This window comes from Onychomys torridus, chromosome 1 (genome assembly GCF_903995425.1).
Source record: "Onychomys torridus chromosome 1, mOncTor1.1, whole genome shotgun sequence".
Lineage (NCBI taxonomy): Eukaryota > Metazoa > Chordata > Mammalia > Rodentia > Cricetidae > Onychomys > Onychomys torridus.
Genome location: NC_050443.1, coordinates 162,549,631 through 162,577,085, shown reverse-complemented (window position 1 = coordinate 162,577,085; position 27,455 = coordinate 162,549,631). Strand labels below are relative to the sequence as shown.

Genomic DNA, 27,455 nt, shown 5'->3' with positions numbered 1-27,455 from the left:
ATAAAAAGTAAAATGCAACTTTGTGTGTAATGAACTCTCAGAGCTGAGAAAAAGAACATGCAGTACTGAGTCTTTGAAAATAAAAAGAGGAGCCAGGGAGATGGCTCAGAGAATAAAGCATTCTCTGTGCAAGCAAGACACTGTGAGTTCAAACCTCATGTCTATGTAAAGCAGGCTGAGGTCATATACATCTGTAGTCCCAGTGGTCAGCTGGCAAAATGGGAGGTGAGAGCAGGAATCCCTGGAAGTTCAACAGCCAGATGGCTTGGCGTATGCAAATGCAAACACACGTCATAAACATACAAAAACCAAAGAAAGTTAGGGATTTTCTGAGTAAAAGTAAAAATCAACAGCCCTTCTTGAGTTCAGTTCATTCCAGTTTTTTGTTTGTTTGTTTTAACAAGTCCAAAACTCAGAGCAGCCTTTGCCCAGCAGGGAACACCCCCTGCATAAGCTTTGCTTCCTTACAAGCGAAGGTGGCTAACATCCCAGGGCTAAAATGGAGCTGCTGGGAATCACAACCCTTGCTCTTGTGGTTTCTTTGGTTTGCCTTGGTTTGCCTTTCGTGTGGCCAAAAATATGCACAAAGGGAAGACTGCCCCCGGCCCAACCCCACTTCCCATTGTTGGGAATATGCTGCAGTTGAACCTCAAGGACATGCCTGCATTTCTTTCCAAGGTAAGGGCTTTCATCCTTGGCTGTTTGCTTCTGGGTTAAATGCTCACCTCTGGACTCTGCTCTCATGGCTTCCTTCCTTAGTTCTGCTCACTACATAGGCTCTTTGGGATGTTCCTTTTGGGGGCTACAGAAATGCAAATAATCTTCATCCATTTAGGGTTGGATCACTTTAGAGCAGGTAGTGAGAGGCCTTGACCTGAAGATACTGGTTGGCTTCTGAATAAGATTCTGGGATCAGAATATACATTAAATGAAAGGCTGACCCCATTAACATATAATATCAAAGGCAAGCTTGACAAATGTAAACGTGTATATTATTGTTTTATACAAGATTATCTGAGGGAAGTTTTGTGGTTCTCCTTCTAAAGAGGACCCATTCTCTTCCTAACACAGCTTATCTGCCCTGACTACAGTTGGAGAAATAATATCTTCCCAAATGTACTGTGCAAAAATATATTCTTCAAAAAGGAGAAACTGTATAAGGATTTTTCTGATTATAAATCTTTGCACTAATATTTATTAGATGAACAGATTAGTCCATGCTTTATAAGAAGGTGTCTTTTAGATCTGGGAATATTAGTGCATAACAGTAGAAAACTCCCCAAGCACCTTCTAATAAGAGTGACTCAGACAGATGAAAACTCGTTGTGTCTTTGCACATCACTAGAGAAAAGGACAACGTGGAGATAGAAAGAGGCAAAGGTTGTAATAAGTTTCACTTTGAAAACTGTTTTATGACATTTATTTAGTTTGTGTATATATGCTTATATGTGTTTATGTGCTTGAGAGCACATGCCATGGCACACGTGTGGAAGCTAGAACACAACTTGAAGGCTTTAATTCTCTTCTTCCACTTCTTCTACCATGTGGATCCCAAGGATTGACCTCAGATCATCAGACTTGGCAGGCACCTTTATATAGCAGGAATCTTACAGGTCGTATGAACCTTAAAGATACTTGTTAATAAAATCAAACCTGAGGCCAGTTATTGGAGTGAATGCTGGGAGATCAGAGAAGCAGAACAAGCTACAGCTATCTCACCTTGCTAGTTCCTCGGGTGATCCTGTTTCCTCAGGCTGGAAGCTTCTGAGTCCTCATCCCAATGGCTCTCAGCTGAACTGTGTTGCTCCAAAGCCTGAACACTTAACCAACCAAATGCTTAACTAACTACATGCTTTACTCTTTTAGTTCCTGGTCCTCATGCCTTATATACCTTTCTCTTTCTGCCCCCACTCCCTAGGATTAAAGGTTGGGTTTCTGGAAGCCTGGGTCACCAAGCTTAGCTGTTTCTAAAGTGGCCTTGAACTCACAAAGATCCGATAGCTCTGCCTCCCACGTGCTGGGATTAAAGGTGTGTACCACTACCACCCAACTTCTGCTATAGCTTACTCTTCCCATTTTCTAGCCACCATTTTTGGCTTTGTTCTAGTGGCTGTCTGTTCTCTGACCCCAGATTTGTTTATTTCGGGGAACACACAATATTTCAGGGAACACAATACCCACCACACCTTTACTTGCTGAACCATCATCTCATTAGCTCAACTTTACTTTTTGAGCACAGTGAGTTTTAAAGAGTCATTGAGCTCCAGAGACAAAGAATGTCCCTTCTTCCCATGCATGGCATCACCTGTTTACATCCCATACCAAATAGAACCTTTTATAATTGAGGGACGGCATTGATGCGTCGTTATCATCCAGAGTCCCGCGTTTACATTTGAGTTCTCCCTGTATGCACTCTCTGGACTTGGGACAGATGTATAATGGTGTGTCTCTGCCCTCAAATGTCAGATAGTCTCCCTGTCCTAGAAATCCCCTGTGCTGCCTTGACAGCCATAGTGGTTCTCCTGTCTCCATAGTTTTGCATTTTCTAAAATGTCATATAGATGAGTCATATACCATGTAACCTTTCCAAGTTAGTTTCTCCTGCTTAATAATAAGCACCTAAGAATTCCTTCTCGTCTTTTCATGGTTAACAGATTGTTTCTCTCTGAATTACTATAGTTCTGTGTGCATTCACTTTTGGCAACTACGGATAAAATGGCTGTAAACACCACGTGTAGGTTTATGTAGTCTGAAGTCATTAATTTCTTTGAGATGCCAAGAGACACATGGTTGCAGGGTCATATGTTTAGTTTTGTAAGAAATTGCCAAATAAGCTGACAGATAAAACCATAAAGGAAAGTGGAGAAAAGTATATTCTATGCAAAAGGAACAAGATCCAGTACTCTGTAGCAAAAGGTACTTAGTAGAATCAAGGAGTATCAAGGAGGTGAGTACAGTAAAACAAGAGAAGAAAATGGGCAGAAGTAGGCCATGGTGCTAAGGAAATCCAGAAGAGTGGATCTCATGATCCTTTCAGGACTGCCGTGAGAACATCACTTCTATTCCAAGAGATGAAGTGACATATTGTGACTTATGTCTTAACCACACGGCTCTGGAAACTTGTAGTTGGGCAGATTGTAAAGATGCTAAGAAAGAGGCAGGTTACCTGTGTCAGAGCAGGGAAGGGAAGGGCCTAATTCTAACTGTACCTGAAAGACAGAGTCAACAGGACCTGTAGACAGGTCTGAGAAGAGGTACAAGATAAAGAACTAAGAATGCTTGCCAAGTTTCCACTCAGCAGGTTGCTACAGAATAAGATTGTACAAAAAGCTCAGTCAGACATGTTATTTCAAAGGCCTACTAATTAATGGAGTGAGTATGTGAGCAGGTAATTTAACACATGAAACTGAAATTCAGGGGCTGAGCCCAAATTACATTTTTAAAATTTGGGAATCAGAATGTACTTAAAGCCATGAAATAGGATGAGATCATACTGGGATGGGTACACTGAGGCATAATCTCAAGAGCACCCCAATAAAGGAGTCACCCAGGTACTTAGAAGTCTCAGGGGGACTAAGCAGGAGGAACCAGTGAGGTAAGAGAAGCCCCCAAAGAGTGGGGTATCCTGGATCCCAAAGGAAGGATACATTAAATGAAGTATTTTAATCATGTCAGACACCATTTGCTGGCAAAATAACGAGACTTAGCAAAGTAGGACTTTTAAGGGAGCCTCGGAAAGTAAGTTTTCAGCCCTGTGGTGTCAGTAAGGGCTTATGTTGAGGTTACAGGAAAGACTCGGGGGAAAGAAAGTAAAGAGCAGATTTGACAGTTTTTCCGAACTATGCTCTGAAGAACTGTGCTTTGCTCTGTAGCTTGAGGGAGTTAGAATCCAGTGCACAAGCTGGGAAATGGCCCACCCCTAGCATAAAGAGTCATTTGTAGAAACAGAAAACTATGCACGTGGGCACAGTGCTGGTGAGTGAGCATCGGCTATGGTGGCAGTGGATGCTCGCTGGAAGATACAAAGAAGAGCCATCGACTCAGCACTCAGCGGGGTCGGGAGAAGAAGGGCTGGCAGGCTGTGTCTTTGGGGATAGAAAAGGGTGGCTTAGGGTGATGGAATTTTCCACTGTCCGAGTGGAAGCTTAGAGATGAGTAAAGAAATGACAGACACACATCAAGGAATAATTACAGAATTTGAAATCTAGTGGAAGTGGGAGGGAGGAAACATTCATATTTGGAGCAGGATAGGATATATTTAACATGCATTCTATCCATGAATGGAAATGCCCTTATATAACAGTATTATGTACAACAAATATACATGGTGAAAAGTTAAAAAGAAACAACCGAATATGACATTTGTAAATCCAAATGGTGTATAATTCTAGGACAGTGATAAGGAGTATAGTATTGGATGCTGAAGGAGAACTTAATAAAACGTGGGGAGATATCATTTATGTTAAACTAAAGATGTAGTATACACACTCAATAGAGTTTTTACTTAGTAAGGTTGCATGAGCAAATGAAGGAGTGAAAGGCCACGTACTTAAGGTTAAATTCCTAAAATGAGACTGATAGAGCAAAAGCCAAGCTCTGTGCAAAACTCTTTCAAGCATCCAGTAGAAAGATTTCACAATACTATTTATGCAAGGGCTTCTCTTTCCTTCCAGCTGGCCAAAGAGTACGGACCTATTTACACTCTGTACTTTGGATCCTGGCCTGCTGTGGTCCTACATGAATACAGTGTGGTAAAAGAAGCTCTTCTGGACCAAAGTGATGACTGTCTCGGGAGAGTACCTTTGCCCATCGTTGAAGATAGCCAGAAAGGACATGGTAGGTTTCAAAACAGACTGCAGCCTAACTGCCCTTGATACCAGAATATTTAGGGGAAAGAGATCTGATTACTAACTTATTCCACGTCCGTTTTGCCCTTAGCAGCTAACCACAAGCTTGCGATGCTACAATGGGATCCCAATGCCCAGAGTTATTAAAGATTCCATAGGTGATAGGCACAGTTCCCAACAAGATGGACCACATTACAAATGACAGACAGACACTTGGAGGTTCCAGGTCATAATTTCATTACATACTGAGCAGATGTGTAGGACAGATCTTGGAGGATCCCAAATGCAGAAATTTTAAAGATGAAGCACATCTGTGATGCTCACCTTAGCCTTGGTGTCCAGAGTGTAGCCTGAGATAACATTACATGAACATGACTGAAGGAGGTATGTGTGTGTGTGTGTGTGTGTGTGTGTGTGTGTGTGTGTGTGTGTGTGTATACACATTTACAGGCCACAAGTCATGTGTTGTCTGTAGATGTAACCGACTTGTTAAATAAGAAACACAGATCCAATTGCAGAGTTAAAAGCCACGAGGTCAGAGCAAGAGCTGAAAACCTTACCCTTCACTGCTTCTGCTGTTTTCCCTCTCTGCCAGAGAGCTACTTCTGTGTGCTTTTTCTTTTTATAGACTTTCTGTTCTGCTTTCTCATTGGTTGTAAACGCAGCCACATGACCTCCTCATCACTGCCTGTCTGTACAGACCTCCAGGTCTTCTATGGTTGGTACTGAGATTAAAGGCGTGTGTTGCCATGCTGGCTGTGTCCTTGAACACACACAGATCCTGCCTAGCTCTGCCTCCCAAGTGCTAGGATTAAAGGCGTGCACCACCACCACCCAGCTTCTGCTATGGCTTGCTCTGACCCCAATGCAACTTTATTAACAAATAAAATCACATTTTACAAATATAATATCACCACAGTTGTCCTTGCTTTTCACTTTATTTTTTGAGGCAGCATCTTTCACTGAACCAGGAGCTTGCCAATGGGTCAGGTTGACTGGCCAACAAGCCCCGGGAATCCTCGTATCTCTGCCCCATCCCACTCCTGTGCTGGCATTATAGCTGTGCACTGCTACACCCAGCTTTTTATGCACTGGAGATCTAAGCTCAGATTCTCAATTCTCATGCTTGTGGGATAAGCATATCACCAACTGAACCATCTCTCCAGTTCACAAATGTCTTGTCACATAGCTTATAACTCTTATCTCCAGAGCCTCCTAAATTACCTTGAGGTTGGAAGTTCAAGATATCAAGTGACGAAACATTTTCAACCTAGTTGTCTTCTCTTCTTGCATAGCTAGCCCTCATCTTGGAATTATTCAGGGCTCATTATGAATCAGTTCATTATTATAAACTTGAGCATAATCTAGAAAATCTGCAGTGAATTAAAAAAAAGGCTTCTTATACAAAGGACACCTATGGGGTTTAGAAGCTCAAAAAAGAAAAAGAAGAAAAACCAATGAAGAGCTTGACATCATCTCATTAGACAACAGTCTCTAGCTCCTTGGAGATGAGCGTCAAGTCAGATGGAGTCGCCAGTAACTTAATTCTGTGCACAGGATTGAGCTGAAACCACATAAGGAGCTTTTCTAGCAGGATTCGTTGTGCACAGGTCTAGTATTGGAGAGAGGCAGTGGAGTGCTGCTTCACATGGGGCAAGGGGGGCACAGTGGCCGCAACACAAATGGTGACCAGATATGGCAGCTACTGGAAGCTGAAGGAGAGAGGGCTTGGGGAAGGACCTATGAGTACCCATGATCATCCCAGTCACATTCCCATTTTCAGTTAGATAAAGATGCACAGAGAATTCATTTTACTATTGTATTCAAGACTTAAACATGTGTTATACATTCCTTTATATGTGTCAAATGTTCCACAATAAAAGAAAAATCAAAGCCAGGTGGCAGCGGCACAGCACTTGGGAGGCAGAGGCAAGTGCATCTCTGAGTTTGAAGCCAGCCTGGGCTACAGAGTGAGTTCCAGGAAAGGCACAAAGCTACAGAGAAACCCTGTCTCAAAAAAAAAAAAAAAAGATTTTCTTTCAAGCCATTTAAAAGTATAAACAGAAATGATTATTTTGGAAGTATTATCTTATGAACCCCTAACTGCATATAACACACTGTGCTAGTTGTGCAAGGGGAGTGATTTGGGACCACACCACTCACTCAAGATCAAAGCACAACTGCAGCAGCAGCCACACCTCCCTTTGGACAAAACAAGTTGATTGCATTGGCTGTTTGTGTCCTTCTCTGTTAGTATCTTTAATGTTTTGAGACTATAATATAACTACATAATTTCTCCCTTTCCTTTCTTCCCTCCAAAGTCTTCCATTTTACTTCTCCTTGCTCTCTTTCAAATCCATGACCTCTTTTTCATTAATTGTTGTTACATACATCTGTGGTGTGGTGTGTGGTGTGTGTATGTGTGTGTGCACACACGTGCATGTGCGTGCACCTAAATACATAAATACAACCTGCTCTGTCTGTATAATGTTACTCGCCTGTGTATGTTTTCAGAGCTGACCGTTGGTATTGGATAACCCTTTGGTGTGCTCTTCCCTGGGGAGACCATTTCTCCCATTCTCAGCGTCCCTTAGCAACCTATAGTTCTTTATGTAGGGTTGAGGCCTCATGGTCTTTCCCCTTCCTGTTAGCATGTCTGTTGGGGCTGTCCTTATACAGGTCATGTTTATCAGCCTTGTTGGTGAAACTTTGTGGGTGTAGCTTCTGACATTCCTAGGGCATACAGTCTCACAGAAAACTCCTTGTTTTATACCATCTTCCAAAATGATCCTTCAGCTTTAGGTACAGAATTGTGTTGTAGGTTTGTATCAGTTGGGACTGAGCTCTGCAACTCTGTGTTTTAATTGATTGTGGTTTTCTTTGATGGTCTCTGTCTGATGCAAAGAAGTTTCCTTGATGAGAGGTGAGGACTACACTTATCTGTGGACATAAGAACAAATGTTTAGATTGTTGTTAGGGATTATGCTGACTTAGTGAAATGCTAGTTGTAGATTCTCCTCCAGCACCCATGATTTCTCTAGCCTGAGTAGTTGGTGAATTTTCTAGTACCAGTGATGCTTCCGCTCCTGTTGAACAGTCTTACACCCAATTAGAGAGTTCTTGGTTACTGCCAAGGTATGTATGCCAGAGTTAGTGTAGCTGGAAGATTTTCTGTGTCCCGCCTGGCCCCACCATACCGCAGCTGCTTCTAAAATAATTACACAGAGGCTTAATATTATTTATAACTGCTCGGCCATTAGCTCAGGCTTATTACTGACTAGCTCTTATGCGTAAATTAACCCATAATTCTTATCTATGTTTAGCCATGTGGCTTGGTACCTTTTCTCAGTTCTGCCTTCACATCTTGCTTCCCCTGTGTCTGGCTGGTGACTCCTGACTCTGCTCTTCCTCTTCCCTGCATTCCTTTAGTATGCTTGCCCCACCTATACTTCCTGCCAGGCTACTGACCAATCAGCATTTTATTAAACCAGTGTACAAAAGCATTATCCCACAGCAGGTTATTGGTCCGTGCTGGCCATTGTTGTGGTTCATAGGCACCATAGGTGGGTAGGACTGTTGATCGGTTCCTTCCTTTAGAAGCTTGCATGGTTCTTTCTGGTACCATGAAAGTCAGTCCTTAGGGAAGAAACTTTCAGATCAGTTTCAGCTCCAGGGCTTCTTGGTTTCTCTGTTCATTTCTGATTGGATGTGAAAGCTACTGGGCTTGATTGGGCTGAGATGGAGGAAAATTACTGGCCTAAAATGTGCAGTTTTTGCAACTTTGAGAAAATGAGTTTATAAGCTTCCCTTCCTGTGCCTTACCTTCATGCAGTGAAAAGGAAACAAGGACCGCTTCTTTCCCCACCTTGTGCGGGGAGGGAGAAAGGACAAAGCGTTAATGTTTTCCTTTCCCTTCGGTCTGTTCCCTACTGCTGCCATAGCAAAGCACCGCATGAGGGTGGCTTAAAGCAAAAGAGCCTTGTCCCATAGTAGAGATTAGGAGTAAGAAATCAGGGTGCCAGCAATTGGGTTCCTTTTGTGAGCTGTGCAAGAGAATCTGTTTCATCCCTGCCCTCCAACTCCTGGTGGTTTTCTGGCACGGTTTGATACACCTTGGCTTATAGTTACCTCACCTTAATCTCTGCATTCATGTTCATATGGAACCATGTGTGTGCACGTGTGCACATGCAAATGTCCCCATTTTATAAGGATAGTCACATTGGCTTAAGGACTATCCAGTGACCTCATTTCAACTTGATTACCTCTGTTAAGACCCTGTCTAGCCGGGCAGTGGTAGCGCACGCCTTTAATCCCAGCACTCGGGAGGCAGAGCCAGGCAGATCTCTGTGAGTTCGAGGCCAGCCTGGTCTACAGAGAGAGATCCAGGACAGGCACCAAAACTACACAGAGAAACCCTGTCTTGGGAAAAAAAAAAGAAAGAAAGAAAGAAAAAAAGACCCTATCTAAGTCAGGTCATGTTCACGATACTGGGCGTTAGATTACCAAAGTGTTTGGGGGAGGGGAGCAAGTCAGTGAGTGATATTTTGCTAAATGGAATATCTGCTAAAATGCTAACTGGCTTTCTGATGCCTTTGAACAACTATAATACTGCTGCAGATTGTTGCAATGTGTGCGCAGCTAATCAAGTTGTTGAAATATTTCCTGGCATTTATCTACTCAGTATTTTACCTACCTCTTTGATCTTTAAACATTTATACCATTTCCAGGGGCAACCATTCAAACCCTTAGTTTATTCATTTGATCCCTGGAATTGGGTGCTATTGTTTATTCACTAACCTGTAAAGTTCAGGGCCAGCGAGATGGCTCATGGGGAAAAAGTGCCACCCAAGTCCAACAAGCTATGTTTGATCCTGGAGCCTGTGGTGAGAGGAGGGACCAGACTCCAGACTTGTCCTTTCACTATATGCACACATAGCACGCACGTGCCTGCATTCACACCCACCCACCATACACACATAAACACAGTAATAATAAAAATAAGTTCACAGTTTAAAATAAATGACTGTCTTCTTAGAGGTTTAGAGATTTCACAACGATGGGTGATATTCTGGTAATTATTTTTATGTGTAGCTCTGGCTAGCCTTGAATTAGTGATCCTCCTACCTCCTCCTCCTTCAGTAAATCCTCCTGGCGTGCACCACCACAACCAGCATATTCTGGTAATTAAAAAAAAGCCTTAAATTTTATAAGTTTAAATTTTATGTGTATGTATGCTTTACTTGAATGTATATCTGTGTACCACTGTGTATAAACATGTTTTTTTTTATGTATAGACATGTAGTATGAGATTTTCTAGCCTCTTTAGGGTGATAGTTACCAACTGTTCAAAGCATGGGTTTATCATAGATTACATTCAATCTGGAGATAGGGCAATAGAAGATTTCTGATCTGAGCGTTGCTATAGCCTTGACCTTAAATTTTATTAGACAGTACCCTGAACCCAAGTGTCCTTCACATAGCTCATTATTACAACCAGTCCCTAGAAAGTGCACTGGCCCTCTGCCTCTTCCGTATTTCCTGTCATATACTCCCAGCCCAGGAGAATCCGACTCTCTGTCATCTGTGTACTCAGAAGATGAGCAGTGCTAGAGAAACTCTCACAATGAGACTGGGTTCCCTTGGTAGCAATACGTTCAAACCAGCTAGAGAACCAACTACACAAATAGGCCAGGAACAGAAGGATAAGCAAAATGGGAAAATGGGGACCAAACAACACAGGCACACTTAGAGAGTCCAGAGACCAAATGGTAGGAAGCTTAAGACTTTCATGTTAGTATTACTCAAAGCTTGATTTCGAATAATTTAGAAACTATAGGTCTAGAGAAATGAGAGAAGACACTACTCTGGAGGTTGCTATGGTATAGATACCGTTTATTCTCAAGGCATCATGAGTTTATGCTTGGTTCCCGCATTAGCCGTGTGGGACTTTTAAGAGAGCCTGGAAGGAGATCCCTGTGGCAGTTGAGAGTGTGCCCCCAGAAAAGGATGGTGGGACCCAGCCTGTCTTTGGCCTCCTGTTTGAAGAGGTGATTGATCCCTTTGTGGTGGTTTGAAAGAAAATGACCCCCAAAGGGAATGGCACTATTAGGAGGTGTGGCCTTGTTGGAGTAGGTGTGGTCTTGTTGGAAGAAGTGTGTAACCGTAGAGGCGGGTTTTGAGGTCTCATATATGCTTAAGATACCACCCAGTGTCTCAGACCACTTCCTTTTGCCTGTAAGATGTAGGACTCTCGGTTACTTCTCCAGCACCATGTCTGCCTGTATGCTGCTATGTCCTACCATTATGATAATGGACTGAACCTCTAAAACTGTTAACCAGGCACCTCAATGAAATGTTCTCCTTTGCAAGAGTTGCCATGGTCATGGTGTCTCTTCACAGCAATAAAAACCTAAGAGACCCTCTATCATTCCTTCCAATGGGATTCATCCTTCTCAAGGCCATCCCAGAGCTGACCTGATGTTGGCATCATGCCCTTGAACCTCCAGAAACATGAGCTAAATAAACCCCATTTTCTCATCAAAGAGCCTGTCCTTAGGACTGTGTTCTCCCCCTGCACACCTCATCTTGTTTCTCCTCAGGCTCCAGCCCTGGCTTGTAATAAAGAATGACTTTATACTCCCGCTCTCCTCCCTTCTTCCTTATGAGTGCTGAGATTACAGGCAAGTGCCACTGTGTCCAGTTTTATGAAAGCCAGGCCTCATGCCTTCTAGGACAACAGTCTAGAAACTGAGTGTGGTGGTCTGAATGAGAATGACCTCAATAGGCTCATATGTTTGAATATTTGGTCCCCATCTGGTGGAACTGTTTGGGAAGGATTAGGAGGTGTGGCCTTATTGGAGAAGGTATGTCACTGGGTGTAGGCTTTGAGGTTTCAAAGACTATTCCTAGTTAGTGCCCTCTTTGCTTCATGGTTGTTATCTCAAGATGTGAGCTTTCCCTCCTGCTCCAGTGCCATGCCTGCTGCCTGCTGTCATGTTCTCTGCCATGATGTATTGGTGAAATTATTAAGGCCACTCCATGTAGTTAAAAGGGAGGTTTATTTTGTGGGATAACTTACAAATGAAGGGATAGGTATGGCGCAGTCTGGCGTTGTTCTCTGGAGAACTCTGCTCGGTCTACCTCCTGCGTCCAGGGTCCTAGAACCAAGAGAGAGACCTCTCCTCTCGATCCTGGGTCTTCAGCTTCCTCCTCCGCCCCGCCTTGTGGGCGTGACCATTACCGAAGCCTCAATAGGGGTTGGAACTTCCAGGCCAATGCTGGGATGGCTACCCACTACAATGATGGTCATGGACTCACCCTCTGAAACTGTAAGCCCCTAATAAATGGTTTCTTCTGTAACTTGCCTTGGTCATGGTATCTTGGCACAACAATAGGAAAGTAACTAAAACACTGACCTACACCCCCAGCTACTCCTCAGGTATCATCTCTTTATAGTAACATTAAACAGACTAATCATAATTGATAGGAGCTTTAAAATTTTCTAAAAATATTAAACCTAAAGTATAATAGTTTAGTATGATCTGACAAGAAGGGAAAGATAAGGAAGGCATTTTGGAGCTGGAACCAGCAGAGCTTAGCAAAGGCAGGTGTAGCCAAGGGCAGAGAGGATATGAACTGCCAGCTCTGAATCCACATGAGGAGCACCAGCAGTCAGGGTAGACAAAATAAGAGCTGTAGGGAAGTTGGCCTCTGTGGTACAGGACACATTCCCTAGATGTACATTCTGTGTCTCTTCCCAGGACTAGTTCTCAGTAGTAGAGAGAGGTGGAAGGCACTGCAGTGCTTCTCCCTTATGACCATGAAGAACTTTGGGAGAGAGGGTGCAGGAGGAAGCCCAGTGCCTTGTGGAGGAATGATGGCAAATGGAAGGTGAACTCTGTAGCTTCTCCTTTAGGAGTCCCTTGGCCCAAGGTCTGTCCTGTCTGTGAAGACATCAGCCAGAATAGGAACAGCATCCCCAAGCTCTTCGTTAGGGATCTATGATGCCTTCAGCTGGATTCAATGTCTAACCATAGCACTTTACTAGATGTACATTTGGATAAATTACTAAACTTTTCTAAGATACATTTTTATTATTTGAAAAAAATCAGGCTACAAGTCAAAATCAATAGAAAGATTTAATGACATAGTAAAAACCGTTTGCATAATACCCAATATATTAGAAATGTTCCATATTACTCATCGCTATTATTATACATATAATAACAAAATATGTTATTATTATAATATTATACTATATAGAGCACATAGTATCTCATGCTATAATGAGAATAATGGAATATTCTAACAACATACATACTGTATATGCTAATATATACATGTGTCATTCGTGTGAATAAGATCCTTACATCCTAATAAAGGAAGCTTAGAGGAATAAACAATATGTATAAATCTGAAAGAGAGGCCAGTTCTTGAAATCCTAGTACAGGATGAATAGAATGCTCATTGTTGAGACACTAGGACTAGAACTCGGTGAGAGAGGGCTTACCTGGCATGGGCAAGGGCCTGAGTTCAATCCTGAGCACCACAAACAACAAATCTCAGTGTTGAAATTCTTTCCCCCTCCAGCTCAGCCCTGTGATCCCACCTTCATCCTGGCCTGTGCTCCCTGCAACGTGAGCTGCTCCATCCTCTTCAGTGTTTCCATTTCAAGAACAAGACACTCCTCCTCACCCTCGTGGACCTTTTAAATAAAAATTTTCACCAAGTGAACTCTGTATGGTGCCAGGTAAGACCCAGCTTCTACCCTTGTTTGTCCCTGTCCTTATTGGTCTACTCGAAGCCTGTTACAGAGTCAAAGGCTCTGGGTTCCCCTGACCTGTGAGCACAGTGCCCTTCCCTCTGTTTATGCTGTTTATTTAGCCCAGCATCTACAGAAGTTTGCCCTCTGCCTGCTCCAACCGGTCTGTTCAGAAAAATTCGTAGTTTGGGGGTGTGACTCAGTTGTAGAGCACTTGTCTGATGTTTGTGAGGCCCAGCGCTGTAAACTAAAGAGAGAAAGAAAGGGGGTGGGTGGAGGAAGGGCATCCCCTCCCAGGCATTTCCACTGAAACCACCTCGGTCCACTTCTCCTCACTGACTCAGGTTGAGCGGAGCTTGAGCAGAGTACAAGCCGTAGATGGAAGGGTCCCTCCTCTCGGCATGTGCTAACCCACCTCTGTTCGCTACACTGCTCCTCACAGGTGAAGTTTTGAGGTTTTGTCTTTGCTCACTTTCATTTTTGGATGTAGAATCTATGGCCAATATTTATGAAGCATATCCCTGGAAAGCATAAGGAATTTTTAAAAAGACTTGGTGATGTTAAAATTTCATTCTGGAGAAAATGAAAGAGCACCAGGAGTCCCTGGATCCTGCTAATGCCCCGGACTACATGGACTGTTTCCTCAGCAAGATTGAGGAGCCTGGGAAGGGGGCCTCTTTCCTGTATGTGCTGTAGCCCCCCATGAAGATGCAGGAAAGCAGAGTCACATATGAAGGTAACCGTTATATTCTGGGGCTTTATGGCTTGCTGGACAAAGGGTGTGAAGCAAATACGCTGTCCACAAACTGTAGGTGATGGTATGCATATTTAGCAGCAGCCATCGCATAGCATTGGTCCTTGGAATGCCTGAGCAGGAAACACAGTGTGACTGCAGAAAACAGTGTGATTCCAAAATCACATCTAGAGCTCCAAATCTGAAAACCAGTTTGTGAGTTCTGAAAGTTAGCACTGTCCACGTGGGAGTCCCCCAGCTGTGTAGACAGAGGAAAACACCACTCAACTGTATTGTAAGCACACATACAACTTCTATAGCCAGGTTCCCTAGAAAGGATGTCTGAGAGAAGAATACCCATGTCCCTTCCACTGATCCCAGAGTTCCCTGAGTTAGTTGAGGCATTTACACTTATTCCAGTCACCAAAGAGGGCCATTGCAATAGCCTGTTCATTCTGGTGAATGTTAGGGGAACCATGTGTTTCTCCGGAGAAAAGAAAACTATCAAGATGTGGTGGCACATGCCTTTAACTCCAGCACTCAAGAGGCAAAGGCAGGTAAATCTCTGTGAGTTTAAGGCCAGCCTGGTCTACATAGCAAACAAATCACAGAAGAGCCATAGCACTGGGTAGAAAAAGGGAAGCTGGCTAGTCACACACCGATGACCTTACTCCACTGGCCTCCAACAGAGCTTATCAACTAGTCTCTTTCACTAAATACAGCACAAGAACTTATCACCCACCAAGTGTTTGTGTATGAGGTGTTGTTCTGAGACCTTCCTCCTCTAATCCTCCAATCTCTGTTAAAGCTTTGAGAAACTCAGGGAAGAGATGGAGTAACACCCCAGGGGCACACATCTGTGTCTTGGCTAACCTGAGATTTGAGCCCAGAAGATTCACCTTCATGACTGATTGCTTGATTCACAATAGCACAGCATACAAAAGGAATCCTTTACATGGGGATTTTAAGAAACCATTGCCTTTTCTTTCTTTCTTTCTTTCTTTCTTTCTTTCTTTCTTTCTTTCTTTCTTTCTTTCTTTCTTTTCTTTTTTTTTCCCCCCGAGAGAGAGGGTTTCCCCGTGTAGCTTTGTGCCTGTCCTGGAACTCACTCGGTAGCCCAGGCTGGCCTTGAACTCACAGAGACCCGCCTGCCTCTGCCTCCCAAGTGCTGGGATTAAAGGCGTGCGCCACCACCGCCCGGCCCATTGCCTTTTCTTTAACTCACAGAGCCCATCACTCTACCACCCACAGGAGAAGCACAACCTGAAATGTGAATTTGATCTGGAGAACTTGGCAATCTGTGGGTCCAACTTGTTTACAGCAGCCACTGAGACAACCAGTATTACCCTCGATTCGGAATTCTGCTCCTTGTGAAGTACCCTGAGGTGCGAGGGACCTGGACGAGTCCACGTGTTGGAAGGAGGGTGGGGCTGCGATGCTTCCTGGGAAGGAAGGACATTGGTTTTTGAGGAACAGAATTACATCCCATGGTGCTGATAAGAAAGAGAGAAATTTAGGAACTAAAAGACTTTCATTTAAGTTCAAAAATAGGACTTATGAATCTCAAACCTCATGTGTTAGAAAAAGAAACAAAACAAACAAACAAAACAAAACAAAACAAAACAAAAAAACGAGCCGTAATGAACAAAAGATGTAATGGGCTCCATGATAAAACCACACTGGACCTGCTGACACCTGGTGTGTTGACCTCATGTGAGTTCCTTCACCTTGCAGGCTTCTATTTTCCCACCCTTAGGTGCACCAAACTCCCCAAGGGGGATTCTAAGCTCTGGTGTAATTTTTTTGTTTCTTTTTATTAGTATATACTAATGACTTATAATGATGGGTTTCATAACGTTTACCTGCATGTATATAGTGTACTTAGAGCCTATTCATTTCTCCCACTCCTCCTGCTGATTGATCCCCTTCCTTTTCCCAGGTAGACTCTAGTTTCCCTATTTTCATATTTTGGGTTTGGTTTTGGCTGTGTGTGTGTGTGTGTGTGTGTGTGTGTGTGTGTGTGTGTGTACCAATGAGTTTAGTTAGGGCTGCTTATATGAGATGGCTGAGGGTTACTTACTACAGGAGAATGGGCAGCCTATCAGTAGCTGCAACACTGAAGGAAAATCTCCCTTCAAGAGCAACCACTAACTGCTTATAGCTCATCAGATGGGTCACAATCATGATTTTATAGTTTGTAGGGAAGCTGGAAACCTCATGCCTGTTCTCAGATGCTAACTATAGGTAGTCAGTATTTGCTGCTCAAAATGCAGTTGCCATTTCCACAGGAGATAACAGGAAAGCTAGAGAAGCCGGTAAAGTGCTCCCGGCACAAAAAGGAGGAAACGTTTTCCCTCTGTGGCTGATTTGCTGGGAATCACATGATCAGCTGGGAATGCCTGGGTCCTTTCCTAACCACAGTGCATCTGTGCACATGACTGCCCCAGCCTTTGTTTCCAGCACTTGGGATTTGCTGCAAAGCAGGGATGCCTAGCAACACACTTTCGACTCCCACAAAGCCTTCTCTAGGCCACTTTCAGTCACTTCGTGGAAGTATTTCCAGGTCTCCTAGAAATACAGGCCTGAGTAGTCCTTTCAATGTCTCTGCAGCTAAAGTTCATGAAGAAATCGATCGTGTGATTAGGTACCCCCCCCCAACATGAAGGACAAAGTGAAGGTGCCCTACCCCCATGCTGTGTTGCATGAGACACATCACTCTCCTACCTCCCAGTCTGCCCCAGGCTGGGGTCAAGGACACGGAATTCAGACACTGTGTTGTCCCCAAGGTTAGATGTGTTTGGAAAAGATGACTGGGAAGGAAGGGCTGGGAGAGTCACCAAAAGGGCCTTGTCTCTGATTACTTAGAATATGGGAGGCTGACCTACGTTTCCCAGACCCCTTCCTGTCTCCCTACCCCATGTATGTATAGCTGAGCAGTGGCGTTGATGAGTAAGAAGCTCACCTGATTTTTCAGAGTGGTTTTGAGAAAGGGTGGCAATGGGAATGTGCAGCAGTGCTAACGCTAAGCCACAGCATTGTCTTTGATCTTGATTTCCAGTTACTCAAGCATTTGGCCTATCGCTGTGGCTGACAGTGAATGTGTGCTTGTAGGGATGCAGCAAGCCTGCCACATCTACATGCAATGGCTCTGTAGCACATCACATGGAGAAAATCTACCAAAATGTGACCAAAACCTGCCAAGCCCAAACCAGCGTCCAGTCTTAAGAAGATGAGTCCAAAAGTCTGCCAAAGTGCGAGTCTACAAATACTGTATAGCTGACATGGGCCTAGGAGCAGAAACTGCCATAATCCAAAACCAAGATACACATCACAAGAAAAACCAAGGGGCTCCGTGGGCAAGAGCTGTATGAGTACAAGGACCTGAGTTCAGATCCCGGCACCCATGTAAAAAGTTGGACATGACTTGCACATGTAACCCAGTACTGTGGCAGGCAGAGGCAGGAGGATCACTGGGTCTTTCCTTCCTTTTCAATAGAACAAGTTCTCAATAGATTGCCCAAGATGGCTTCCGTGTTTCGATCCGTCTAACTCAATCGCTGCTGTGCTGAGATTACAGGTGTATGCCACCAAACCAGCTAAGAAAAAGCTTCCATTAATAACAAACATTGCAAGGAAAAAGTACTCAAGGATAAGCAGGAAGTTTGCAAATTTTTAAAGATTTAAAGATATTTTTGGTAATGAAAGTTTTTTTGCTTTTTGTTTTTTGTTTTTCAAGACGGGGTTTCTCTGTGTAGCAGCCTTGGCTGTCCTGGAACTCGGTCTGCAGCAGACCTCACCGCGTGTCTGACAGGAAAGGTTGAATTTATTTATTTACTTTACATCTGACTGTAGTTCTCCGCCTCCTTCTACTCCCTTCCCTGACCTTCCATGAAAGATTTTTTTGTTAAGTTTAGAATGCTGAGTTATACAATTTTGAATAAATTAACAGACTTACTCTGTATTAGACTAGGAAAACAAATTATTCCCAAATAAAATTCCAAGTTTGCATTATATATACAAAATGTATACATATTACATATATAAAAATAACCATTTGTGGTTTTTGGAACCAAACTAACAGATTCCAATTTTGATATGTAATTAAAAAAATAAATGATAGGAGCCGGGCAGTGGTGGCGCACACCTTTAATCCCGGCACTTGAGAGGCAGAGGCAGAGGCAAGTGGATCTCTATGAGTTTGAGCCCAGCCTGGTCTACAGAGTGAGTTCCAGGATAGCTCGGGCTACACAGAGAAACTGTAGTGGGTGGCCATCCCAGCCTTGGCCTGGAAGTTCCAACCCCCACTGAGGCTTCGGTAACGGTCACGCCCACAAGGTGGGGCTGAGGAGGACGCTGAAGACCCAGGATCAAGAGGAGAGGTCTCTCTTGGTTCTGGGACGCTGGATGCAGGAGGTAGATGGAGCAGAGTTCTCCAGAGAACACCGCCGGACTGCGCTATACCTTTGCCAGACCCTACAACCTATCCCTTCATTTGTAAGTTACCCCACAAAATAAACCTCCCTTTTAACTACAGGGAGTGGCCTTAATAATTTCACCAATAAGAAACCCTGTATCAAAAAACAAAGACAAAACAAACAACCAACAAACAAGATAAATGCCACAAAATGATAAAATGCAAAACCATACTTCTTTTAATTTATTACACATTTTATTTATTTTTTGTACATAGTAATTATGAATAGTTAATGAATATATAAAAATATACCTACAGAATGGAATAGATTGAAAATAAAAATTATATTCATGTTTTAACTTATTATAGTATATTGACAGGATGTTTAAGAAAACTTTTTTTGAGATAGGGTTTCACTGTGTAGCCTTGGCTGGCCTGGAACTCCCTTGAGGACCAGGCTGCCCTCACCTGGCAGAGCTCTGCCCTTGTAAGGGACCATCATAGCCTGGTAGCAGTGACTACATCAATATAGGAGCCAGTTACAGTCAGTCCAGGAAAGGAAGGAGAGGCCGCTGGGGTGGCTCAGCAGGGAAAGGTGCTGGCTGCCAAGTGATGACCTGAGTCCTGGAACCCACACACATGCACTCGGAGGCATGAGGATGTATGCAAACAGATACATGTCAGAAAGTAACTTAAGAGAACAGGAGAGAGACATTTTCATTTTACACTCGAATGCACATTTTGGTATTGCAGTATCATTTCCAATTCTTGCACAAATGTTCAAGTGAGGTACCAGGTAACCATAGAAAGAGCAAGTGTTCTGTAGATGAACAGTTTTATTAAATAAGAAACACAGAGCCAAATACAGAGTTAAAAGCCAAGAGGTCAGAGCAATAGCTAAGAGCTGAGACTTAAAACCTCCTTTCCCTTCCTGCTGCTGCTGCCTTCCCTCAGCAAGAGGCCTACTTCCTGTGTGTCTGTCCTTTTTATAGACTTTCTGTTCTGCTTTCTCATTGGTTGTAAACCCAACCACATGACCTCCTCGTCAGTGCCTGTCTGTACAGACCTCCAGATTTTCTATGGTTGGTATTGATATTAAAGGTGTGTGTCTGCCATACTGGCTGTGTCCTTGAACACACAGAGATCTGCCTGGCTCTGCCTCCCAAGTGCTGGGATTAAAGGTGTGCACCACCACCGCCCAGCTTCTGCTATGGCTTGCTTTTAGCTCTGACCCCCAGGCAACTTTATTTATTAACATACAAATAAAATCACATTTCAGTACAAATAAAATATCACCACATTTCCCCTTTTCTATTTTAATAATAAGAAAAAAAGGAAAAAAGTTATAACTAATATAAGAAAAACTATATACAAAAGTACAATAACTATATAACATATATACAAGCAATAAATACCTAAACAATGTCTAGACTATTTGTATTTGACAAATTCAGAGAAAATAATTCCATTATCTATCCTATTTTGGTAAGTCCAAAATGTACCTGATTCACTTTCTATCCTAACTTATATTACTAACAGAACTGTCTCATAACATCTTTCAAATTTATACAGTTACACCTCTTTAGTGAGTTTCTTTTCTGAAATTCTTAACAAGGAAAATTACAACTATAACTAACTAATCTTCAACTCCCTCAGAGACCCAAGAAGGAAATAATATTACCTAATAAAAAATGAAAACAGGAAGTACATGCAAGCAGCTTCCAGGAAAAATGAGTTGACAGAAACAGCCAGCTGCCTGGACAGTCACCTGAGGTCTCTCCGCAGTGTTGGGGCATCATCTTCAGCCTATAGGCTTAGCGTATCTGACAGACTCATTTGTGAACTAAGATGTACACAAGGTCAACAGTTTGACCTCACATTTGGTGAGAGCAGTCCATGTACCAGAAACACCTGAATTCCATTAGTGTCATGTAATGATTCAGGATTTTAAATTCTGGAAATTATTGATTTTTTTTAATTTAGCTGTCCATTTTTCTTGGCTGTGTATATGTGGCTTCATCTCAGCATCCTGTTCTTCTCCACATCCCTCTATTAAATGCCAGTCTACTATTGAGAGGGGTGAGCTTAGTTACTCTTCAAGAATAACTGTTTCATCTGCTGTTCCATTGCATATCAGAAGCCATCGGCCCACTGCCTGTTCAGCTGCCTTCGAAGAAAAGGGCACGGTACTTTTTACAGATTGCAAAGGCTACTCACTTCAGGGATGGCGCCATATTGTCCTGGCTTCAGAAGACACCTTTTGATAAAGCCACAATCACACTTGTTTTGGCAAGAATCGTTAGTCCTTTGTTTCATGTCCTGTCTGTCCTGTTTGTCAGCAGTTGATTGAGGATACTTTGTTGTCCAGTGGCTAACTTTCGCCACAATGAAAGGTAACTCCATATGCAGTTTCTTCAATGCCTGTATTTTCTCTGAAGTAGATTGGTATTGCCAGGAGCTGTCATGTCTCATAGTCATAACAAAAAAGAAAAATTTTCTAAGTTATTAAATGCCATATTCTGTAGATCTCTGAAGGGTTTGAAGATGATCTGTCTATCTAAAATATCTCTGCTCGACCTTGAAAACACACCTAATATGACTACAAGTTCAATTGTAATGTCTAACTACTAACTTTCATTTCTATATATCCTAATAGTTGATAATAATAACATTCAAGGATCAGTAAATTGAATTACATTGTTAAATGAACGGTATAAATACAATAACTTGAACAAGATTAGAAATATATGTATGGCATTTTCTAACAATCACAATCTCAATATATATAATTTGTATACAATATAAAACAATGTATTTAAAACTAGTAATTATCTTTTTCTTTCTTTCTTTTTTCTTTTTTTTAAAACAAGAACCTTAAATCTAATCTCCTTTGTTTATCCCTTTTCTTAACCCTTAACAACAACTTGTAACCAACCCCCCTAAACAATGAAAATTATCCCAGACCCAAAACCCATAAAAAGACCAACAAAACCCCCCGCCCCACACCACCCCTTTGGGAATGTGGGCGTCGTACACTTAAAATTGCTTCCTGCTGAGTATGGGCGAAGTTATCTTTATTCTGAAAAGAAAAATTTTGGGTTAATTGTCAAATTCTAGGAAAGGTAGCTATATCCTTTGTTGTCCAGTTTGAGCATAATGCCAAAGTTCAGGGCTTATCTCAAGTCCTCATTCAAGTAGTCTTTGAAACTAGATCATCTCAGCTAGCCATCTCAAAATTGCTCTTAGCAGTTTGTAGTCCAAAGTTGATCTATAGATGATGTTTGTCAGCTTTGTGATATTATTATTGTCCACATGGAATTGTTGTTGTTGTGGGGCCCCATCTTCTTCCTGGAGACTTCAGTTGATGTTAGGCCTGGCCATGATTTCCTGCAGAAAACTGAAAAGACACTCGAACACAAAGACATGTATAGGCAGCTAATTGAAGCCTTTTTTCTAGAATTAGTTAGTACTCTATATGAACCATTAATATCTTAACAAAGTTTAAAATGTATATATTTATAAATATCTATATTAATCTTGTAAATTTTGATATAAAATTCATACTTTAAGGAAAGTTTAAAGAATTAGAATAGAATCAAAGAATTGAGATTAGTAATAGAATAGTCCCTTAATTAATTTGGTTTTTCTCCTGTCCCATGTCAGAAGATGGCTTTCTTCTGGCATGATACAGGGAGTTTTCATTTTCCTTTTAACAACATGCTTGAGTTTAAAGGAGAGAGCCATTCTCCAACTCCAAAGTCAGCTTTAAATTTTAATTGAACTGGGACTACAAGAAGACCAATAGTGTTAAATTTCTTTAGAAAAGAGCAGAAACAAACATTTAGGAAGACTTATGAAATTTTGTAGATGATATACCAATAGGCCATTTTACTCTTTTTCCTGGGACAGATGATTTGTCTTTTTTTTTTCAATTGTCTCATTTGTCCAGTGTTCTTCAGATTTCTTAGCTTTCATTCTCCTAAAAGACAAAAACAAAAACCCTTCCCCAAGACTAATTTTGGGGAGGTTCCCTTTCAGCAAGTTATATCTGATTAAATAAAAAGGCATGTATTAATGGTATAAGTGAGTTTAAACTGGATGGTCATGTTGGTTGATGAACTATCACCTCCTCTAATTAAGAGGTCTCTCTTGTTCAAATCGAGCCTTTATATATTTTGATGGTACCCACAGCTTATCTTCTCCTGCAGAAACAAAAGCAAAACCTCGTTCCCAACGTAACACATACCCTGGTTTCCATTCTGAGGTCAGCACATCCTCGAAGTATATAGGCTGATTTAATTCTGTAGTTTTTTCTATTATCCAATGTCTCTCTGCAGCTGTTGTTCCTTTCTCATTAGCATTGAGAAAATTCAAAGTTAATAGACCATTGTGCAGTCTATTTCTGGGGGGTTTTGTTACCCCTTTCTGTCTATTTAGCATATCCTTTAGAGTTCTGTTTGATCTTTCTATAACTGCTTGGCCTGTAGGATTATGTGGTATACCTGTAATGTGCTTTATATCATAATAAGCAAAAAACTGTTTCATTTTAATAGAGACATATGCTGGAGCATTGTCAGTTTTAATTTGTGCAGGTATACCCATGATGGCCATAACTTCTAGCAAATGAGTGATTACAGAATCAGCTTTTTCAGAACTCAAAGCAGTTGCCCATTGAAATCCTGAATAAGGGTTGGGGATTTAGCTCAGTGGTAGAGCGCTTGCCTAGCAAGCGCAAGGCCCTGGGTTCGATCCTCAGCTCAAAAAAAAAAAACAAAAACAAAAACAAAAACTAAAGAAATCCTGAATAAGTATCAATGGTATGATGTACATATTTCAATTTTCCAAACTCCACAAAGTGAAACACGTCCATCTGCCAGATTTCATTCCTCTGAGTACCCTTTGGGTTACATCCTGCTGGTAATGGTGTCTGATTGTAGAAGGAACAAGTAGAACATTTCTTTACTATTTCCATGGCTTGTTGCCAGGTTATGGAAAAAATCCTTTTTTAAACCTTTATTATTGACATGATGTTTTTTATGAAATTCTGAGGCCTACAGCACATTGCTTGCTCACAGGCCAATCTGATAAGAATATTTTCTCAGTTGAGGTACTCTCTTCTCAGATGACTCTAGCTGTGTCAAGCTCACCAAAGTCTAACCAGTACATTTATGACTTTCTATGGGAGCATGACCCACAGTTTAAGAAGCTGGAATCTGCCAGACTGTGGTGACACAGACCCTTAATCCCAGCCCTTGGAAGGCAGAGGCAGGCAGATATCTGAGTTCAGGGCCAGTCTGTTCTACAGAGTGAGTTTCAGGACAGCCAGAGCTACACAGAGAAACCCTATTCTGAGAGGGGAAAAAAAGGAGAAGAAGAAGCTGGAATCTAAATCTAAGCTTCACAAAAATCAGGCGAGGAGGGAAGGCTGTTTCTATTACCACATTTTACAAGTGAGGAAAATGGAGTCTATACAGATCTGAGGCTTAGAATCTCACTTCCTTTCACTTGCATCTGAATCCAGAAAGAAAAAGAAAGTAAACATAAAAAAGTGATTCTTTCAGCTTGAGGCAGAAGCCCCACTAAAGCAGGCATGTGGACAACGTGAGCTGCAAGCCTCAGATTTCAGCAACTATTACTGAGCACTGACTGTTGCTCTTACCACAAAGAGCTATCCACCCTGTCAATAGATAAGAGTGTGTAGCAGCTATAGCCTGAGCCAGACTTCAGGGAAGCGTGTGAGTGTTTCCCCCACAAGATGTACTGCTGATAGGAGAGTTTGCTTTGAGCTAACGTGTGGCAAAGCATCACTGTGATCTCCCTCCTTTACTCCAGGGCACTGCTGTGTTCCCGTGACTGTCCTCCATCTTGTTGGATCATAAGGAGTTTCCCAACCTGAAGACATTTGGCCCAGGCCAGTCACATGAGGTAAGTCTTCCAGGAACTACACTGTGGGCTGGGAAGGCAGGTTTTTAAAGAAAACAAACATTACTCAAATCAGATGCCACCTATTGCCTGGTGATAAAGTAACTCACTGTTGCAGAGTTTATCTATTGATTTCCTCTTGTAATATTAACTTGTCCAAAACACGGATGCAGATGTCTTCATTTCTAACTGTTAACTATTACTAATCTTCTGATTCTCAGAGCCAGAGTCCATCAAAGAGCCTCAGTCCCTCCATCTTCTTTCTTCAAAGTCTGGCCTCTGTTTGTATTTCCTGTCAGGTCACAAAAAACGGCTCGGCATTGCCTGCAGGCCTTCTTCCTCACTGTTAATCTGTGCGTTTGTTTGGTTAGCATAAAAAAATGTTTAAGGGGTTTGGGATTGTAGTGGTAAAGCAGTTGTCTACAGTATGGAAGGCTGAGCTTTGATTTCTAGGTCTGCAAAAGTCAATCAATCAATCAATCAGTAAGTTTAATATGCAGTGTTTCTAATTACAATGATAATAAGTGTTCAACATCAAAATTCAAGAAACCCAATAAGAGAGGGAAGTGAAAACTACTTGCAATCCCTGTTACAGAGATAACCACTTGCTCCCTTACCACAGGCAGTTTGAACAGTATCATGGTTTATATAATGCACAGGTTTTTATACTACACTTGGTTTATTCTGTACAATCTGTAATAATCTGCTTTCACATAGTACACTGTGATAAAAGGTGCTAATCTTCCACACACAAAAAAAAAAAAATGCTTTCCGGCTGCATTGTATAATAGGTCTACAAAGATTTGCTTAATCCTTACAGAGCCAGGGCTAGGTGTCATTCAGTCTCATCATGTCATAAATAATGGCATAAGTGCTGGCCTTGAAGCCTTGCTACAGATAATACCTTGTATGTGTTATGGCCTTGAAGTTGACTATTTCTTTATAGAGTGTTTTTCAAATTTTTATTTCTTTTAAAATTTTATGTGTATGTGTATATATGTGTATGTAAGGCCTGAGGAGGTCAGAAGAGAGCATTGGATCCCCTGTAACTGAAGTTAGAGCTGTTTGTGAGCCACCACGTGGGTGCTGGGAACCTGGGTCCTCTACAAGAGCAGCAAGTGATCTTAACCACTGAGCCATCTCTCCAGCCCCTAGAGTGCTTTGATAAGTGCTAATTTACTAACCTCTGGAGCATTCTGATTGGCATCTTCGGTGGCTTTCAGGTCTCATTTGAACATGAAGAGAGCTGATGTGGTGTTTTCTCCTTCCAGGGAAGCAGTCCTGTGTTGGCGAGAGTTTGGCCCATATGGAGCTGTTCATGTTCTTCACCACAGTTCTGCAAAAGTTTTCCCTAAAGTCTCTGGAGCCTCGGGACCTAGATATCAAGCCTGTTGCTACTGGGCTTATCAATCTTCCCCCACCTTATAAGCTGTGTCCCTCATTCCTAGATAAGAGTTTGTCCTTGTAATCATTTAAACTGAAATAATTGGTCCCTTTTCCTAATGTCTCTATTCTAAGTACTGTCTAGGCCAGAAACATTATTCATTAAAACCACATGGGCAAAAAACAAAAAACAAACACACACATGGGCATTTGTCTCAGACTACAAATTCCCTGACATAGAAGTCTAGTTGCTGAAAGCTCCCAGGACCACAAGCAGTGTGTCTGTGTTCCTCACCTCCTCCATAAACCAGGCCCCAGGAGAACTGTCACCTGGCCCCAGAAGGCCTTCGTCAGACTCATCAGCAAGCAGCAGAGCTTCTTGTATGGCTTTGGAAATAAACTCATTTTCTATCACTTTTACAATAGAGAAATTAATATAATGGCCTACATGCATTTTTATATTCTCACTTCAAAGCATTTATATGATTTGTTTCACATCTGCAAAATAAATTTTCACCCCAATGATAGAGTTTCTTTGTATGTTTGACTTCATCTTGTCTAAAAAAAAAAAAAAAAAAAAAAAATCCCTCTTCTTGACCTGTAGATAATCCACTAGAAAGACGAGGTAAATAGGTCACCTGTCACAAAGCTCTCCCTGGCCCCTCCATCTGTGTGCAGCCACTGGTTTGCATGGGGCTCAGAGAGAATCTGTAAGAAGTTAAACCATACCTAGCATTAGGACTCAGGCCCTGCTGACAGCCACAGGGCTGGGACTGGGATGAAAAGACTACACCTTTCAAGGGAACAGTGTCTGCACAGGACACCAGCTGAAGGCTGCCCTAGAGATGAGACCGAATGGAGGTCAGTGATCAGCAGCTGCCACCCACTGGGTCAAAAGCCAACAGCCAGACCCGACTGATCTGGGGACATGGGAATGACTAGAAAGACAGCTGAGGCAGGAGAATGACAAGACAAGCCACAGATTGGAGAAAACACTCTCCAAGGATGCATCTCATGAAGGATGACTACCCCAACTACTCTGGAAACTCAATTTGAAATTGAAACAATTAAAAACAGGGCATAAGGGCTGAACAGATACCTCACCCCCAAGACACAGCTGGCAAATGAGCCAGTCAGAAGTTGTGCCACATGGCACCTCATCAATGAAATGCAAGTAAAGACGAGTCCCAGTTCACAGCAGTCAGAAATGCTGGAGTCTGGACCACAGATGCCGAATGAGGTCAGAACCCGGAGCATGGCCCTGCTGGTTGGAAGGCAACATTGTGCAGACACCTTGGAAGACAACTTAGCTGTTTCTTACAAAGCTAAGCGTGTGCCTGGCATATGGCCTGGCACTGCCTGCCTTGCTATTATCCAAAAGATTTGAAGCTAGAG

The 27,455-nt window shown here is 42.3% G+C and overlaps 1 pseudogene; it reads left to right on the top strand.

The window, feature by feature from the left end:
* Nucleotides 1-54: 54 nt before the first annotated feature.
* On the top strand, nucleotides 55-26,506 carry LOC118578322 (annotated as a pseudogene).
* Nucleotides 26,507-27,455: the final 949 nt, after the last annotated feature.